Source organism: Emydura macquarii, unplaced genomic scaffold, assembly GCF_026122565.2.
Source record: "Emydura macquarii macquarii isolate MOO-44397 ecotype Brisbane River unplaced genomic scaffold, CSIRO-AGI_Emac_v2 contig_1253, whole genome shotgun sequence".
Taxonomy (NCBI): Eukaryota; Metazoa; Chordata; order Testudines; family Chelidae; genus Emydura; species Emydura macquarii.
This window is the reverse complement of record NW_027131390.1, coordinates 37,410,894-37,431,307: the sequence shown is the minus strand read 5'-3', so window position 1 is coordinate 37,431,307 and position 20,414 is coordinate 37,410,894. Positions and strand designations below refer to the sequence as shown.

Sequence of the window (20,414 nt, the reverse complement as noted above, 5' to 3'; positions counted from 1 at the left end):
CAACATGCACCAGCATTTCCTGAGGTAGCTCCCACACAGCCTGGCCCCCTATGACAGCAGCACAGGAGTGTGGGAGATGAGAGGAGGGTGCTTGTCTCAATCATAAGCCTGTGTCAGGAAAGCAAGAATTCCAACGCCTTGCTATAGTTAGGAGCTGAAGCCAATAGCTGGGATGTAAACAGTGCTGGAGCCATTCTGCAGGCCAGTGGGGGCAGTCTATAGGGCTTTCCTTGGCCGGACTATCATTTCTTTTGTTAATAAGCAGCGCTCAGACTTGGAGCCTGTCAACACAGATGTTCCAGAAATGCTCCACTCCAGACCCCTCCTCATTGATTCTCAGCATCAGCTGTTGGCTGTTGCCTGATTCCTACAAATGATTGTTAGACTAGAACATTCCTCTTGTTGCACCTGGAGCTTTGGGGCCGTTTCCGGAGGAGGGGATTCTGGCAAATCCTCCTTTGCATCAGATGTGAGGCATGCATTTGGAAGTATTAAGTACAGTGGGAATTAAATCAGAGAGCTCAAACAGCCCTGTGCTTGTCACAAGACTGGGATTAATTTTTGTTTCTCTTCTTGTTCTGGTTTTTTTATCACAAGCAGGCAGAGGAGACTTAATTAAAGTTGGGAGATAATTCTTCCCTGTTACAAAGATTGCAATGGAGCAGAAAATGCCAGAATAGCACAACGTTTAAAGTCTGACAAAAGACTGCTGTGCAAGGACATTTGAGAAAGGGGGGGAACTTATATGATATGTTAATTGCATTGCATTATCACATGATAATCACCCACTTAACTTGACTCAACTCTATTAAAATACTGAGGGCTGGCAGATCTCATTGTCCACAACAAAGGTGAGCTGCACAGGCTGGGAAATCTTTGAACATCTCTGCACGTGCCATGGGGATGTTAAAGGCCTGAAGGTAATGCTGTCTTCTTGGGAGACTTTAGTGAACGTGCACTGTACTCAGAGAAACACTACTGGAGAGTGATCATGCAGTTAGGAGCAGGGGCCTGTGAGCCAGCACTTCTAGCTTCTGTTCACATCTCTGCCATGGCTCCCTGTAGGATCTTGGCAAGTCATTTCACCCCTCTCTCTCTGCCTGAGCCTTCCTGCCTGCAGCTGCTGATCAGCTTTAACCCTGAGGTACGAGTCCTGATTGACTTTTTGGGGGGTAGGATGGCACAGCTCGGCAGCTTTATTTTACAGCTTAGAAGCAGCCTCCTTCCAACTGGGAACGTGTGTAAAAAGCATGATAATTGTAAATGTGATGGAAGATGGCATGGGTCACTGCTCAGCATTTCTGAGGCCTTTTGGTTTATTTGAGCTGCCTTTAGTTAGTCCAAGTCCATTAGTCAGCCAAGGGCCATAGTAGTAAGTCAGAAGATTACACCTCACAGCGATAAAATTGGGCTGACTGCAGCTGCCCTTGATGCTCGAGAGAGAGGCGCAGTGTGTGGAGACTGCCGGTGACTGTATAGGCTCCATCGTCATGGCTGTTTGGCTCACAGTGTGGCATTGCATGCTGGGACCTGTAATCTTCACAAGCCACGCCTCCAAAAGGCAAATGAAGAGTCACCATGGGTTGTAGAGCTTGTAGAGCTCTGTGGGCCACATCTGGCCATTGGCCATGCTTTGGCATAACTGGTCTAGGATGGTAATATAGCTGCTGTGAGTGAAGAGCCTGCTGACACCATGCAGAGCAGCTAGAGAACATCGCTCTTCTTGGTCTTCAATTTTTAGCTTCTCTAGCTAATATCTGTGAAAATGATTTTTTTATAACCAATTCCCCCTCAGACTTCCTGCTTGTCACAGATTTATAATCATGGCTCTCCTTGGGCATATTTCAACCTGATTCAGCTTCAAGTCTCCAGCGGTGCTAAGGCATAAAAATGATGCCCCAGGTTTGGATTAGCTAGGTCTTTCCTCATAAATATGGCCATAAACAACCTGAGCTCCAGAGGAAATTATCCCAAGTGGTTCAATCTAACTACAGATCTATCTATAGACCCTCCCTTGAGGTGTGGCTTAAGCCTCCTCCCTTTTCTCTTCCTGGTGCTTGCTATCGTGAATATTAGGAACAGCTTCTACCCTCCCCTCCCCTCATGTGGGTTGGGTTCTGAGTTCTTTTCTGGGGCCGGGGCCGCCACCCAAAGTGACTCCTCACTGTACCATATACACAGGAGGGCTGTCCCTTGAGAAAATTAATACTGCTACTAGATGGCAAGGAGCGTAAAGCCCAGTACACAGGGAACAAACACCAGCAAGGGAATAACACACCAATAACTACAGCATAATAAAGGGGGGACCTCACTGGGAACAGGAAAACAGGAGCTGGGGAAGGAAAGGGTTACGATTAACTAATCTCTATAATAAGATTCTAGGACTGTCACTCTGTGTCACTCTGAAGCCCAGCTACAAGCATGGCTGAGAGCATTGTTTGTTCAGAATATCACAATGTTGACTCATCACTGGGTTTCGGGCACCTCTTTGACCTCTGACCGAAGACTGACCTGGCACTACCTGCCCATCCTGTGCATGGGCTGAGATAGACCCCCAGCAGGTGTGGAGCTTGGTGTGGGCTGCAGATTTCTGGGCTCTCACTTCACCTCTCAGATCTGGAGACCTGCTGAGGGCCAGGGGTGACTCTACAGGGCACAGGGGCTGGGACTGCAGGAGAACCAACCATGGCCAAGCTGCAGGGTTACAATGAAACCCAAACCCAGAGGCTTCCTCCTGATTTCAGGTTCTGCTAGAGATGCCCCCCACCCCTGCCAGAGTCCCCCGCCTCTCCCTTCACAAGGATGCACAGGGCTTCCCCAGTTGTTTACTGAATATCCAGCATAAGCTGAAGAATAGTGACAAATGGTGAAGGAGAACGGGTGATGAATAAACAGGAGACATGGGGCATGCGTTATAGTGAGATTATATCAGGAAAGTAACTAGCAATGGCCCCTTCTTCCCAGGATGCAGTTTGCTGAGGAAGTGCTAGGTGGAGTTTCAGTTCCAAACACCCCATCCTTCAGTTTGTGAAGTGAGCACATGTGAACTGGGAGTCGCTAATGGAGCGTAACCAGGGAACAGTGTCATTTCTACAGCCACATTTGCTGACTGAAATGTTCCTTTAAACTATCAGTGTTATTCTTACCACCAGGCAACACCGGAGGTTTGCAGAAATGATTAAAAGCTCGGGACTGACAGATCAAGAAGCATGTGGGTGAAACAGGGAAGATTAATCAAATGCTTAACGAGAGAGGATGTGACTAATGCCCCAATGTAACAGAGAGAGGAGCTGGGAGGAGGGAAAGCCGAAAATCCTGGGTTCCTACTAATAATCAGACGCCTCTCAGACCTGGACCTCCGTACTAACTTGGACCCCTTTGGAAGGGATGCTGATGCCTTGTGGGGAAACTTTGAGAAATGATACACGAACAATCCAGCACGTTCCTTGTGGAGTCTCTGTATTGCTCTCACTCCGACTTCATCACTCAGCAGTGTATTTGCATCCTAGAAGCTAGAGACAAAAAATCCCTGTTAGGGCACTCAATCCGTTTCCTGGCCACTGCCGGACTGCTTGCTGTAGTACATTGTCTCGTGTCTTCTCCATTCTAGTTGCAACAGACAAATCAACTGGGCTTTTGCAACTTCCCTTGAGAGACAGTTCCAGTGTCTGACAGGTGTCCTGTTCTATGTCACCAGCATCCCACCCCTCACATCTCCTCTTCGGTCCTTAGACTTTCTCCGTGTTCAGTGGCCACAGCCCTTTGCAAGACACCATAATGGGAGAGGGCACCTCTGTCCGACTGCAACCATGTCTGGGGGTTAGGCTCCAGAAATTCCTTGCCCTTCAGGTCTGCTCCAGAGATGCTGAGGGATTCTCATCCTTTTGGGGCCATCTGCAGGAAGTTACCCAAACAACAGTAATCTTCCTTAAAATTGGACTTATTTAAACAGAGAGAGCAAACGGTAATAAAACCAAAGAAACGGTCCACAAAACATGTCATCCAAACTCTCTGCAAAGCCCACGGAGGTAACTCTGCTTCCCTTGGCTTGTTGCAGAAAAAGACCTTACGTCACTAGAAATAAGTCCCCTCTGAACACCACGTTCCACACAGCTCACTTCCAACTTGCTTATCCAGTCCCAAGTGTTAGAGTTCACTATCATTCACTGAAAAAAAAAACTTCATCAGCGCAGCACAAAAGATGCCCAGTGACAGTTTGTGCTCTTCCAGAACGTGGAATCCAGCAAATCTCAAAGCTCTGAAAACCAAGAAATATGGAGCTAAGGCAAACACCCCTGTAGCCATCACTCTGTCCCGGGAGCTGGCAGTAGCTGCTGGCAGGCACTCCAGCTGCAGTCACTGTGTTAGAGATAGCTGTACTGACTGGGGACAGGGCTACGTGGAGCAGCTTGGGAGAGCTGGGTTTGTGACCTGGGAGGTCCTGTCCCCCTGGGGACAGAGGCTGAAGACTTCCTTCCTGACACACACAGGCCTATGGGGTGATCAAAGGAAAAAGGTGCATGTGTACTGAGGGAGATCCCAGCTGGTGCTGAGTTCTGTAGATTGTGTCGGTAGCAGTACACAGAGACTGTCAGCAGAGAGGTGGGCTACGACTGTGGTCTGTAGGTTTAGTGATGGCTAAGTGAAAGTGTTACATGGCAACCTGTGCATAAAGGTAACGGGGTTACATCACTTTAAGTGCAGGAGATAAGATTGACGTGTCTCTCTCCTTCTCTGACTCTTCCCCCCAACATAAAGACCTCCTCACCAATATTTGCAGCTCACCCTCCCCTGGTCCATCCTGTCACATTCCGGAGTGAAATACAAATCAGTGAGGGAGTGTATCACCCCTTGCCCAGTAACCCCGAGTGCTTCAAAGGCTCTGCTGCTACATCTCCCTGCCTGGGTTGCTCACAGTCAGTAAGAAGCATGCACTATGCCTGTCTGGGCAGCCCTGAACCAGTACTCTCACATCATCAGTTTATCGCCTGCAGCAACACAGTCACTTCCTGGTATCCATCAGCTTTGGCTACATGTGGCAAGGTGACCACAATACTGCCCAGGCCTGAACTTTCCCCAAAAGCACGTGCTTTGCAATGTCCAGCCCTTTCCTGGACCAGTCAGAGGAATAATAAGGTCCATTTGCTCCTCTAACAAGAAAAAATGCATCACATGACTTTAACTGGAGGTAACAATCTCTTCCATTCAAACACAGCACTGGGCTGATTTAGATTAAAAGTAAAAAATAGACTAAAGAAGTCTTTTAACAAAAAGAGAGAGACTTTTAAGTGATGCCAAGTAGAAGGAAGAAAGTTAGAAAAGGTTAAACAAACAAAAGTAAAAATATGCTTTCTAGTGACTAAAACTTACCAAAACCACCAGCTTGGTTCACAGTAAGATTCTTACCATACCTCCTTCCAGCAAGATTGCTGCCCACCCACTTGATCAAGAACTCCCACAAAGTCCAAAGTGCTCAGTTCCTTTGTCTTCTGAAATGAAAGATCACTCAGGGTTCTTTGCCCCTGTGTGATGGCCCAGTGAGCCTTTGAAATGGAGACTTCTGCAGGTTACCTTCCAAAGTTGTGAGAAAAGCAACATGGAATCTGGTGGTGAAGGAGACTCTGCGCTGGTTTCTTCCCCTGCTGGTGTTTGTTATAATGCAAACTGACCTGTTCCTGCCCCCTCCATTGCAAATGAATGGCCACTTGCCATGTTATTGTGTATTATGTCCAGGTTTGGGCCCCCACTACAGGAAGGATGTGGACAAATTGGAGAGAGTCCAGCGGACGCAAGTAAAATGACTAGGAGGCTGGAGCACATGACTTATGAGGAGAGGCTGAGGGAACTGGGTTTGTTTAGTCTGCAGAAGAGAAGAGTGAGGGGGGATTTGATAGCAGCCTTCAACTGCCTGAAGGGGGTTCCAGGGAAGATGGAGCTAGATTGATCTCAGTGGTGGCAGATAACTGAACTAGGAGCAATGGTCTCAAGTTGCAGTGGGGGAGGTCTAGGTTGGATAATAGGAAAATCTTTTTCCCTAGGAGGGTGGTGAAGCACTGGAATGGGTTACCTAGAGAGGTTGTGGAATCTCCATCCTTAGAGGTTTTTAAGGCCTGGCTTGACAAAACCCTGGCTGGGATGATTTAGTTGAGGTTGGTCCTGCTTTGAGCAGGGGTTGGACTAGATAACCTTGTGAAGTCACTTCCAACCCTCATCTTCTATGATTCTATAATTGCCAGTCAAATGAGGACATGTGGTTGGAGGCTTGTCCTTTGTCTTGGAAAAACCTGTTTACCACCCCACCAGACCTGTCTGGTAAACCCATTTTAGTCTCACGTTTCCTCCACGTTTGTATGGTCCCTGTTGTATTTACTGCACAGACACCACACAAGATTGGGAATGATCAGAGTGTTATGAGTTTGCCAATGATACCTTACATGACACAACCAGATACCATTTATGACATTAATGAATTGGGGTACAGGGAACTGGTGAGGCCAGCTGCCAGTTATCAGGGCGCCCCAGTCTCTGGCATCAGGATGCTCTCTGCTCACACCCCTCATTAAGCTGCTAGAACTTTTAGAAGCTGCAGTATTAGCAGGTAAAACGTTTCTCCTTGCTGTCTGGTGCCCTCTGCTGCTGCATGTACACATCACAGGCCACAGCTTACTACAGGGTCGTACACACTTCTTTGGTTACATAGGCCAAACTACACCCCGCTGGATCCCCCATGCCCTCTCGCTAGCCAGCCCCGCCGTCCCTACTCCAGCCAGGCCTCCCCTGACATGGTCCTCGCCACCCCCCGCCAATGCTGCCCTACAGTGGACTGGAGTGCACCTGAACTCTGCATTTCCAGCTTTTCAGAGGTTGAAGTTTAGCTACTCTCCACATTCTGAAGGGCAGAAGTCCCCATTGAGCAACCTTAACAATGCATTAATGAAGTTTTGGTGCATGTAATTTCATTGGTTTTTAATAGAATAATTTCCCAGTACCTCCATGCTCCTCAGCCTTGTTCCTGCCTCTGGCTCCTTGACAATGATTACCCCAGCCACTGAATGCACTGGCTGCATGTTAGTCCCTTCACTGCCTCTGCGTCATCAGCTTGTCTCCTGTCTCTCCGCCTGTTCAGCCCAGCCTGGTTCCTCAGGAAGAGGCAGGCTCCAGCATGGGACACACAGGCTGGGGAGAGGATGCAGGAACATTGCTGGGACTGACCTAAAGTCTGTGCCTCTTCAGGGCAATTGGGGGGTGAAGCTGGGACCCCTCCTGCTCTGGGGGGGGTGCAAATGTAGGGTTGACCCCCAGGTGCCAGAGACCAACGGTACGCCACTGTAGTAGGCCAGGGCTGGTGGGAGGAGAGCAGCAGTAGGAGTTGCCCACAGACTTCCAAGCCAGCGATGAGGACTGGAGAAGACAATGCCAGGGAACAACTGAGGGACTTCCTTGCTGATGTCTCCATGCTGGAGAGCTGGAGCCAGAGGGCCAGGGGAAAAGTAGCAGGGCCCACACGCTGGGCTGACCGAGGTGAGAGGTTAATTGAGATGAGGGGCAGTCATTTCACGTATAACTATACCAGTATAGCTGCACCAGCAACATTTCTCTAGTGTTGACCTGGTCTTTGGCTGTTTAGATTGTCAGTTCTTTGGGGCAAGAACTGTGTCTCTTTGTGGGTGCGCAGCCCCCAGCAGAATGGGGCCTGCTCCTGCTGAGATCTCTAGGGGCTATAGTCATACAAATGAGAATGATAACCTGCTGTGTCCTAAGATGCACAGGGGTGACCGCTGTCCACTTGGTGCATCGCTTTGCGACAGCGTTTCATAACACATCACAGTGCAAAGTCACCGCACTCTGCTCTCTGCGGGGCAGGGCACAGATGCTACAAGCGACTGCAGGGAGCCAGGGAGTCTGTCAGCCGGAGCACAAGGCTGGCCTACTCCCCGCAGGTGGCATGGCAGTCTCTTTGGAAAGTGCAGCACAGAGTTCAGCAGAGCAGCTGCAGGAGTGTTTTAGGCAGAGGAGAGGATTGCGTTTCCCAACCATTAAGCCGTGCATTGTTCTGAGTATAAATTCTAACCAACATTTACTTAATTTGCTGAGAGCCATTTAAGCAGTGACATGTACAGTAATGACATTGTTCCTGATGCATTTAATATGTATGGGGAATGCCAGCACCAATGGCAGAACGAGTCCAATTAGGGAACAGGAGATGCTTTTTCTTGTAACTAGAACTGACACTGATTGATCACCTTGATTGACATTCATCTCCCTCCTGGCATGCTAATGAGATTAAATGAGCTCTTCAGACAGGCGGTGGACTAATGAACCATACCAGACCCTGGATATGAAGATGGGATGGAACATTAGGGGACACAATCTCTGTGATGGGGGAAGAGTTTAACCTCTGCATTTCTGCTTTTTCTGCACTGAGATGCTTAAAGGGCAAGTACATTTGGCTCCTAGCTCCTGAGGGGATTTGAAGGGCATCCTGGGTCACTGATGAAGTTGTGGGGGTCTCATCCCAGAGGCTGTGTGTCCTGGCTGCTCTCCTGGGTGAAGAGGGCTGGACTGTACGCTCTCGATTGTGAGCTGATCACTGAGGAAGTAGAGGTGCTCCGAGGAGTGTCATAGAGTTTAAGGCCAGAATGGGGCACCAGAACATCTGGTCTGACCTGGACATCACTGGCCACTGAGCAGCTGGCATGCAGCCTCTATCCCTCTCATTCTATTACACCCAGTAGCAACTGTGCCCATCTTCTTTTCAGTCAATGTCTAACAGCTGCATGGTGAAAGCTCAGCATATTTGTGGGAGACAGTTTGGATGGAATACCAATGTGCTGCAGACAGGTGACAAAATACCACCAAAGGCAGGGAGAGAGAAGAGATTCAAAATGCCACCGAGAAGTGAGGGGGTGAGATCGGGAGGGACTATTCCGGACAAAGGGGTTTCTGAGAAGGAGAAGCCTGCACCCACACTATCACGTTGTGGGGTGAGCATAGGAGACTGGTGCACGACTACAGGCAATGCCCAATGGCAGGACTTTCTCATTGTCATGCCCACATGCAAGTGACACTCTGGGGCAGTATGTCTGCACGTGGCTAGAGGAATCTGCACATCAGTGACTGCACTCTGATGTCTGCAACAATACAGGAGACCAGCAAACGTACTCTCTCACCATCCCGCGAGGAGCCATCATGCCTGGCATCAGGACAATAGCCTCCAAGGGCTTCACACCATGCCATACTGCATGGGAGGAGACCATGCCGATTGTAACTCACTATCAAAGGCTTCCAGTAGGAGCAGTAAAAGTTCCTAAATGGCTGGGCAGGAAGTCAATGGGGCTGAAACGCCACATCATCCACACTGTTTAGCACATCTCCCTCGCCCTTTGTACTCAGCGCTGAATGGTTATTAAACACTTGCCATTTGCAAAGCAGCAGAATGATAAGCGACACCTTTGCCTTATGGTGCAGAAACTTGCCTGCGGGGAGGGATGGGCTGAGAAGGATCTTCCATAGGACAGCCGGGCCTGGGAGGGAGAGAGAGACATCCTTTCTCCCAGAAGATGCAGCATGGGCCATTTCATCCCCCCCGTGGGGACAGGAAAGTCCATGAGTTTCCCTAGAAAAGTCCATACCCTTCTCCCTCTGGAGCAGGAGTGCATTGGCCCCCATCCACTAGAAGCAGCAGCAGGCGGGGGGGCATGGATCCCCAGACCTCAGGGCACCCACCACAGCGTGGGGCTCTTGCACATGCTCAGAGCCTCTTACAGCCCAGTCCACAGGGGCTCACAGATAGCCCCTGGCCCTAGCACCCTCCTGTAGGGTGTGGGGGGGAAGGGGCTCACAGTGGAGGGGAGAGATGGGTACATTGCATCGGCATTAACTGAGTCTCAGTAGCTCAGCAGGCTTGGGGAGTAAGACAGTGTTGCTTCTGTGATCATCACCTCCACCACCCGCAGGGCAACCATCACCCCTAAAGGACAAAATTCCCTCCCGCTCTCCTACAGCGCTTCCTGTTGGCAGAGACTACTACCAGAGTAGCTGTGAGCACACCAAAGCCAACTCACCTGCATTGTTCCCTGCATTGCACCACCTGATGAGAGGGCAGGACCAGGATCTCTGGGAGTCCCCCCATTGCTAGTATTCCTGCCTAACTCCCTACAATGCCTCCTGCTGTGAGAAACTAGGACTGGAGTGACCAGGAGCTTCTGCCACAGCCGATGCGCCCTACAGCACCCCCTGCTAGGCTATGGCAGGGCTGGGATCTCCCCTGATAGCCAGCACTTCTGTCTCGCTCCCTACACTGCCCCCTTCAGGGAGAAGACAGGCCTGGGGTTTTTCCATCACTTACTTGTCCATCAATTTAACATTTTCCCTCTTGGTGCTGCTACACATTCTCCAGATGCCACTGGACCAAACAACTCACGCTCTGCCAGGCTATGCCACACCTATGCCTTATCTGCCAGAGGGAGGGTTAGTAGGTATGGTGCAGTGGGCAGCCCTGCCCCTCGGGACAGTCCCCCAGCAGGAAGCAGTTGTAGTTCCTCAACCCATCTCCCTGGTGGACATGGTGCTGGAGTCCATCCTTACCTTCCAGTAGCTCCAGAAATTCACTGTAGCTCCAGGATTCCTCTCCCTCTGAGCAGTGCCTCTGTCTGAGGATGGGCCACAAGGACTGGGGATTGGGTTTAATGGAGCAACCCAAGTCCTGCTGGGAATAGACATGGTGATGTTTAATAAGGGGTCATTTCTCTCTTCCAACCCCCACCTCCACTGCTTCAACCCTTCCTGTTCTCCATAGCTCACACAAGCTCATTACCCCCTTTTAGACTCACTACTCCCTAGCTTCACCCCCAACACTGCCACATCACAACTACCTCCTTTTTCTGGGCTTCACACCCACTTTGCTCTCTGTGACCCAGGAACCTCTTGATGCCAACTGGGAGAGGGCACAGGGGGGTGCATGGGGTTTTACAGGGATCACGTGGGTCAGATATATACATAATAATTCACCAAAGGGTGGGATGTGAGGTCTCTACCAAGGGCCTGCTGGTCATCATAATCATTGCAAAATGTCTGGATGGGTAATATTTAAGAAGTTATGTATATATACTGAAAATTGTGTTCTAAAGTAAAGGCAGGTCACCAGGAGGCGACATACTCATAGCCTTTAAGGTCAGAAGGGACCAATATAATCATCTAGTCTGACCTCCTGCACAATGAAGGCCACAGAACCTCACCCACCCACTTCTGTAATAGACCCCTAACCCATGACTGAGTTATTCAAATCATGGTTTGAAGACTACAAGGTACAGAGAATCCATCAGCAAGTAATCCATGCCCCATGCTGCAGAGGAAGGTGAAAAACCCCCAGAGCCTTTGCCAATCTGCCCTGGGGAAAATTCCTTCCTGACCCCAAATATGGTGATCAGTCATGTGGGCAAGACTCACCAGCTAGACACCCGGAAAAGATTTATCTGTAGTAACTCAGAGCCCACCCCATCTATCATCCCATGACAGGCCACTGGGCATATTGACCTTGGACTTGTTCTTTTCAGGCAGGAGGCAACAGGCTTTTATCTCTGTCATCCTTCTAGGGGGGAAATACCAAAGAAACCCACCACAGTAGCTTTTAACTTCAAAAATGGGAAGTACACAAAAATAAGGAAGCTAATTAAACTTACATTTCACTGTTCCTGTAAATGCCTGCAAGCTGCATGGAAACTATTTTAAAATACCATAATAGAGGCTCAAACTAAATGTATACCCCAAATTTAAAAAAAAAAAAAAAAACAGTAAGAGAACCCAAAAAATGCCACCATGGCTAAACAACAGCGTAAAGGGTGATTAGAGGAAAAAGGCATTTTTTAAAAATTGGAAGTCAATTCCTACGGCGGAAAATAGAAAGGAGCATAAATTCTGGCAAATCAAATGAAAAAATATAATTAGGCAGGCCAAAATAATTTGAAGAGCTAATAGCAAAAGAGACAAAACCTAATAGGAAAAATACTTTTACATATATCAGAAGCAGGAAGCCTGCCAAAAAATCAGTGGGGCTATAAGACAATCAAGTTAAAGGAGCACTCAAGGAAGAAAAGGCTTTTGCAGAGAAGCTAAATGAATTCTGTCTCCATCTTCACTGCAGAAAATATGAGGGAAATTCCCACACCTGAGCAATTTTTTTTAGGTGACAAATCTGAGGAACTGTCCCAGACTGAGGTGTCAGTAGATGAGGTTTTGGAACAAACTGATAAATTAAACAGTAATAAGTCTCCAGGACCAAATGGTATTCACTCAAGAGTTCTGAAGGAACTCAAATATGAAATTGCAGAGCTACTACTTGTGGTATGCAACCTATCGCTTAAATCAGTCTCTGTACCAGATGACTGGAGGATAGCTAATGTAATGCCAATTTTTTAAAAAGGCTCCAGAGGTGGTCCTGGCACTTACGAACCAATAAGCTTAACTTCAGTACTAGGTAAATTGGTTGAAACTATAGTAAAGAACAGAATTATCAGATGCATAGATGAACATAATATGTTGGAGAAGAGTCGACACAGCTTTTGAAAAGGGAAATCATGCTTCTGTTAGAATTCTTTGAGGGTATCAACAAGTATGTGGACAAGGGTAATCCAGTGGATATAGTGTACTTGGACTTTCAGAAAGCCTTTGAAAAGGTCCCACACCAAAGACTCTTAAACGAAGTAAGCAGTTCTGGGATAAGAAGGAAGGTCCTCCCATGGATCGGTAACTGGTTAAAAGGTAGGAAACAAAGGGCGGGAATAAATGGCCAATTTTCACAATGGACAGATGTAAATAGCAAGGTCTCCCAAAGATCTGTACTGGGAACTTTTCTATTCAACATATTCATAAACGATCGGGGAAAAGGGAACAATGGTGAGGTGGCAAAATGTGCAGATGATACAAAATTACTCAAGATAGTTAAATCCAAAACTGACTGTGAAGAATTACAAAGGGATCTCACAAAACTGGGTCACTTGCCAACAAAATGAGATGAAATTCAATGTTGATAAGTGCAAGTAATACATAGTGGAAAACATAATCCCAACTATATATACAAAATGATGAGGTCTAAATTAGCAGTTACAACTCAAGAAAAAGATCTGAGTCACGGTAGATAGTTCTCTGAAAACATCCGCTCAATGTGTAGCAGCAGTCAAAATAGCTAACAGAATGTTAGGAACCATTAGGAAAGGGATAGATAAAACAAAAAAATACCATTATGTAACTTTATAAATCCATGGTATGCCCACACCTTGAATGTTGTGTATAGCTCTGGTTGCCCCATCTCAAAAAAGATATATTAGAATTGGAAAAGGTACAGAGAAGGGCAACAAAATGCTTATGGATATGGAACAGCTTCCATATGAAGAGAGATTAAAAAGACTGGGACTGTTCATCTTAGAAAAGAGACCGCTAAGGGGGGATATGATAAGAAGCCTATAAAATCATGAATGGTGTCAAGAAAATGAATAGGGAAGTGTTATTTATCCCTTTGCATAACACAAAAAACCAATCAAATTAACAAGCAGCAGGTTTCAAACAACACAAAGAAGCACTTCTTCACATGACGCATAGTCAACCTGTGGCACTTGTTGCCAGGGGATGTTGTGAAGGCCAAAAGTGGAACTGGCTTTAAAAAAGAATTAGGTAAATTCATGGAGGATAGATCTAGCAAAGGCTATTAGCCAAGATAGTCAGTGACGCAACTCCATGCTCTCAGTGTCCCTAAACCTGAGTGCTAGAAGCTGGGACTGGATGACGGGATGGGCAAAAAAAAAAAAAAAAATGATGCCAAAACACATCAACTTGAAGAAAAGATGGGTTTTGGGGGGACCTGAATCTCAGGAATGCCCTGATCCAATGGTCCCAAATTTGTATCATTGACCAAACCCTGTGCCCCCAGGAGTGCATCAAATTTCAAGGCAATCCAAGTAACTAAATTTTAGAGCACTTAGAAGAATCAAGCTTTTAACAGAAAGCTAGTCTTCACTATAGCAGAGCTGTTGCTCCACTATAATGAAGGAAGCAATCTAAAAAGACCTTCTCTCCGTGGCTAGATATGAGGTAAGGGTGGATTAGAGCAGTGCTCTTCAGAGTATGAATGATGGGGGGGGCTGATCCAATCCCTGAAAGGAGTGCAGTGCGCGGGTGGGCTCGGGGCTATCTGTACTGGCCCCTCTGCCCATTCCAAGCTGCATGGCTGGAGCAGTTGGGAAGGCAGAGCAGCTTTAGCAGGGGAGTTTTGTTTTATTTATTCATTTAAGTTCCTTAAAGTGCAATGGCTTGCCACCTGGGTCATCAGCAGAGTTTGAACCCAGAACCTTCAGTTACAAAGTGCTTGACGCTAAAGGCTGACAGTGGCAGCACATGTAGGCTGTTATTCTCTAGTAGAGCAGTCAATGTAGGGGGGACATGGCAAACACTAGTCACACAGGTTACAAAACTCTGCCTAGCTTTAGGTGTTTTACAGTAAGTAATGTATTCACTGGAAATAGATTCCTTGCCTTGCACCCACATGGAGATACACAGCAGAGTGAGGAGCTTGGGGGCAGAGAGGGCACTGGAAAACAGGCAGCTCCCTGAGTGCCTTGACTGTTCCTTGGCTCCCAGTACTCATGGGGGTGCGGTGGAGTTGGCTAGCAAAAGGATCTGAGTCCTCGCTCCCCCTCCCTTCACCCACAGGCCTGCCTGCCCTCGAGGGCTCCTCTTCCACTCTCCTGTGTGGTAGGGTCCTCGTAACCCCGACAAGGCTGGGCCCAGGATCCCTGGGGGCCAACTCCCAACCCTGTTGTGGTCACCATCTTCAGGCAGGGGCAAGGGTGTCCCCACCCCGGGGTGCCCTCTCTGCACTGGACACTTCCCTGACCCACTGAGCGATGCATAGAGTTCACAGCAAATACAATTGATTAAACAGCCACCAATTAACAAATATAAAGAAAAGATGAGAAAGGTTAAAGGAAAACATCCAATGCTGCCCCCGGCCCAGGGACCCCACCCAGCATCTCTGGGGTGTGAGGGACACTCACAGCCTGCTCCTCACACGTCACAGGCCCTCTGGCTGCACTGCAGGGACTCTGCAGGTCGGATATGGGCTCTGGGCTGGCCACATGCCTCCACCAGGTATTAGGGGGCAGGGCCCTTCTCCCAGCATCGCCCCACCAGGTCACAACCCCCTCCCAGTCCAGCCTGCGCGGCCTCTGGGCTGGGGCATCTCCCTGCACTGGGCCCTGCCCAGGCCCCCCTCACATCACACCCCCCGGCCACTCACTCACCGCATGCGGCTCTGGAGGGCTCGGGCTCCAGCCCCAGGCTCTGGCCTGCCTCAGCACAGCTGCTGCTCGCTGCTCTCTGCTCCCAGCCCAGCTCAGCTCCTGGGGAAGCTTCTCTGCGGGCTGGCTGCATCCCTCGGTGCAGCTCAGCTTGACTCCCTGGGCTGCTCCTATGGGCCCCTGCGGCTGGCCTGGCACAGGGACAGGTGCTGTTTTCTCCTTAACTCAGCCCACTCTGGCCCAGGCCAGGCAGCTCTAGCTCACACACACAGAGGATGGGACCACCCAGTCTCCTGGCTCCCTCATTGGCCTGTCCACCCTGTCAATCAAGCTGACTTACAGCACTGCTTTCTCCCCACTGGCCCTGAGAGCTGTCCATCTCAGGGTCCTGATTTCTCTTCGACCCTTCCCCTGCTCTTTGGGTCTGAGAGGGACTTTCCTATGCTTGCTTTGCTGTTGCTGGCTGGGATATGTTCATATTTAGCTGCTACTGCTGCAAACTGTACAAATTCCCAATAGGCAAACTGAGGTCCAGGATCAGTAAGAACAATCTCTGGAATTCCATACCCGGCACGCTGGGCTTTGCTACACTCAGCGAGGGAGGCTACTGCTGCTGTGCATAAGGAATCTGATTGCCAATAACCAGAAGAGACTCAATGGTCATAGGGTATGTTTGAGCTCCCATTCTACACAAAGCCATGTCCGGAGTGCTCCATGATTGGTCAGGTATTTTGTGCCTGACTTTGCTGAGATACTGCATGGACGTGTTTGGCTACTACAGGACATCTTGGGCCTTACACAGACATACTTTGGCCCCAGCCTGGCTCAAGTGTACAGGGCTTACCATTTCAGGATGCATCTCTCTCAATGTAAGGCAAGTTTTCTGGACCCATTTCTGTAGCACTTTTCTGAATCTTCTCCAACTTTTTAGCATCTTTTTTAAAGTGTGGACACCAGATCAGAGCACAGCACTCCAGCAACGGTCTCATCAATACCAAATACAGAGGTAAGTATTACTTCTCTACCCCTCCCTGCGCCTGCCTGATATTCCCCTGCTTGTGCTGTTGCCCCTTGGTCTGAGCAGTTAGCTAGTATTTGAGGTCTTGGGGCTTGTTTCCATATGGAGGAGAAATTGATGATAGAGTCAGATATATTTTCTGAAACAATTCTATTTATTTCCAAAGAATGCCCAAAGAGGCCTGTTTCCTGAACACAGCAGGAACAAACAGCAGGCAGCTCCTTGCTCACAGTTCCCAAGCCTGTCTTTCCAGCCAGTCCTGTCCTACAAGATCTCTGCATCTGCTCCCTCTTGGGGCCATGCTTCTGACTGCTTTTTCCTTAGGCTCTTTCTCCTCTCTTTCTGGTTGTTTTCTGCCTCTGACATATACAGCTCCATCCATTCAGAGCCTGCATTTGTAGTCCGTCCCAAGGAAATCCCTCTTATTCTCCCTTAGTTCTTGCCCTAGTTTTCCCACGAGGTCCATGCCTTATGCATTGGCTTCTATTGTTTCAGCAATTTCACACCATAGAGGAGCTTAATTGCTTCTTCCATTTAGACTAGCACATTCATCAGCTTTAATGAGGCCTGTGATCACCCATAGATCAGAGACACACTGGCTGATAGCCACCAACACCCTCCACCACAATAACACACACAGGAACATAAGAATTGCCAGAGCGGATCAGATGCAGGGTCCATCTAGCCCAGTATCCTGTCTGTGATACTGGCCAGCACCACCTGCTTTAAAGGAAGGTGCAATACTCTGCATTAGCAGTTGTAGATTAATCTGCTCCTCATAGGTCTCATCCTGATCTCTATTACTTTAAGACTGGCTTAAGCCCTGAAGCATGAGGTTCAATATCTTTTCCAAAATGTTTGTTATTGTTAAATACGATCACTGTGGATATCATTGTTACCCACATAACTATCCAATCCATTTTTGACTCTTGGTAAAATCTTGGCCTCAACAATGTGCTGTGGCTCTGAGGCCTACAGTCTAATTTCACATGTGAAAAAAAATATTTCCTTTTGTCAGTTTTGAATTTGCCACCTTTTAATTTCAGTGAAGGGAATTTTGGTACAAATACAAACACCTACTGTGCATCTATAGAAGAAGCTTGCCCTTTCAGCTTGTAGATTGAGTTCTGCCTGTGGGTTTTGTCATGAGATGATTATTTGGTGCTTGTTTATTCAGACATTTTCACATAATTGCCGGCACATCAAATAATGACTTGAATCTCCCTGAAGATTAAACAGCAATATTCTGCAAAATAGAGGAATGGAAATTCAGCAGAGGTTTGCAATGTTTTTAATTAACATTTTATGTTGCAAGGGAATGTTTGAGAAATAGATGATTCCTGAAAGTATATCAGGGCTATGTGAGATGGTAGCATCCATCCTTCCATTAAGGCAGGTGATCCCCCTATCTGTCCATTCTCTGCTGGGAACTAGACAACAGGACTGGGTGTAAAACCTGAGTCTGTCCTATTCTGGAACAGTAGTGCTAGGTTGTTGGGAAGAATCTGCACCTCTCTATTCTCCTTTTCTTTGTCCCCAGCCGGTGCCCCAAGGATATATCCTGGGCCCTGTGTTGTGTACTATATTTATTAAGAATGTGGAAAAGGGTGAACGGAGAAGTGGCCATATTTGCAGATGACCCAAAATTGTTTAGGTTAATCACAACTTGAAAAGACTGTGAGGAACTTTAGGAGGACAGACAGACAGGCATAAATAAGACAGCAAGGCTATTGCGCAGTACAGTGGCAGGTGGAATCTGGCATTGACAAATGCAAGTGTAACCCCCAAGGAGCTTATCTAGGTCCCTGGGTCTCTGTGTGCTTGTAGCTCAGGGAGGAGTGCTGTCCCTGGGAAGAAGGGGGAACCAAGGGCAGACTCAGAGTCTGCTGGGCAGCCCAGAGTGAGAAAGGAGAGATGCTCTTTTGCATGACAGGAGCCCCCTTGGTGCAGGGAGGAAGGCAGGGTGCTTGCTCGGAGGAGGGGCAGCATCTGAGAGAAAGGGAGTGGGGGCAGTCGGCAGAGTCAAATGATGGACAAGAGAAAGCCCGAGAAGAAGAGCCAGCCTGACCAGTAGGGAGTGAGATGCCTGCCTCTAGGAGCTCAGGAGAGGGGAGAAGCCATTCTGGAGTCGTCTGGAACCAGCTGCCTGCAACAACTGCAGTGCTGGCTGTGGGGACTGGTGAGTCATAGACTCACAGACTATAAAATCAGAAGGGACCATTATGATCATCTCGTCTGACCTCCTGCACAATGCAGGCCACAGAACCTCACCCACCCACTCCTGTAATAAACCTCTAACCTATGACTGAGCTATTAAAGTCCTCAAATCATGGTTTCAAGACTTCAAGGCACAGAGAATCCACCAGCACGTGACCTGTGCCCCATGCTACAGAGGAAGGCGAAAAACCCCCAGAGTCTTTGCCAATCTGCTCTGGGGGAAAATTCCTTCCTGACCCCAAATATGGCGATAAGTTAAACCCTGAGCATGTGGGCATCACCAGCCAGACACCCAAGAAAGAATTCTCTGTAATAACTCAGAACCCACCCCATATACCATCCCTTCACAGACCATTGGCATATGTAACACTAGTAGTCAAAGATCAGTCAATTGCCAAACTAGGATGTCCCATCATACCATCCCTTCCATAAACTTATCAGCTCAGTTTTGAAGCCAGCTAGGTTTTTTTGCCCTCACTGCTCCCCTTGGAAGGCTATTCCAGAACTTCACTCTTCTGATGGCTTGAAACCTTCATCTAATTTCAAATCTAAACTTCCTGATAGCCAGTTTATATCCATTAGTTCTTGTGTCCACATTGGCACTGAACTTAAATAATTCCTCTCCCTCCTTGATATTTATCCCTTTGACATATTTATAGAGAGCAATCATATCTCCCCTCAAACTTCTTTTAAACAAGTCAAGCTCTTTGAGTCTCCTTTCATAAGGCAGGTTTTCCATTTCTCGGATCCTAGTAGCCCTTCTCTGCACCTGTTCCAGTTTGAATTCATCTTTCTTAAACATGGGGGACCAGAACTGCACACAATATTCCAGAAGAGGTCTCACCAGTGCCTTGTATAATGGTACTAACACCTCCCTATCTCTACTGGAAATACCACGTCTGATGCATCTTAGGACTGCATTAGCTTTTATCATGGCCACATCACACTGGCGGCTCACAGTCATCCTGTGATCAACCAATACTCTCAGGTCCTTCTCTTTCTCTGTCTCTTCCAACTGATGCGTACCCAGTTTATAGCAGAAATTCTTGTTATTAGTCTGTAAATGCATGACCTTGCACTTTTTCTATTAAATTTCATCCTATTTCTATTACTCCAGCTTACAAGGTCATCCAGATCTTCTTGTATGATATTCTGATCTTCCACTGCATTGGCAGTACCTCCCAACTTTGTGTCATCCGCAAACTTGATTAGCACATTCCCAGGCCTGCATGCAGGGTCCCCCTGAGAACTGGACTCTGGGGACATGGCAGCAGCGTACCACAGCTTGGGCCTCTCCCTCTCCAAAGTGACTCCCAGTCTATAGAACTCTGTTGGGAAATCCCCCCCCCCCCCACCCTCTGGCAATGTTAGCCCCCAGCTCCCTAGACAAGATCAGTCACCACAGGGCCAGTTCTGCTTGGCTGCTAGTCCAGGGCTTCTGCCTGCTGTGCATGTGTCTGCGCGCGGGGGTGGGAGACTAACGTTAGGGTTTTGGTACAGTTTTGTAACCGGCACCATGAGCCCTTAACCCCTTTGAGGGGAGAGGAAATCCTGGGGCCACAAGCAGCCTGGCTCCTGCCAGCCGAGATCAGCCCCTCTGCAGTGACTGAGGAGCCCAGCGCTGTCTCTGAACCTGAGTGCAAGGGGACTATTGGCCCCTCACTGGCACTGAGGGGGGTTTGGCTGGCATCTCTCAGTCCCAAAGGACAGGGAAGGGTCGATAAGGATGGACAGCCCCCGAGACCAGTGGGGAAAGACCAATGTTTCAGGTCAGCCTGATTGACAGGGCGGGCAGGCCAATGAGGGAGTCAAGAGGCTGGGGGAGGGGTTCCTGTCCTCCATGTATGTGTGGTGGAGCTGCCTGGCAGAGGGGCCGAGCTAAGGAGAGA

At 48.4% G+C, this 20,414-nt stretch overlaps 1 long non-coding RNA gene across 1 annotated transcript; it reads right to left on the bottom strand.

Annotated features, from left to right (window-relative positions):
- Positions 1-3,438: 3,438 nt before the first annotated feature.
- Positions 3,439-15,572, bottom strand: LOC137154030 (uncharacterized). The gene is made up of 3 exons (XR_010920029.1): positions 15,294-15,572; positions 10,588-10,705; positions 3,439-3,512 (listed from the first exon to the last, which is right to left on the bottom strand). It is a non-coding gene; the product is annotated as an uncharacterized lncRNA (long non-coding RNA).
- Between the last annotated feature and the right edge of the window lie 4,842 nt (positions 15,573-20,414).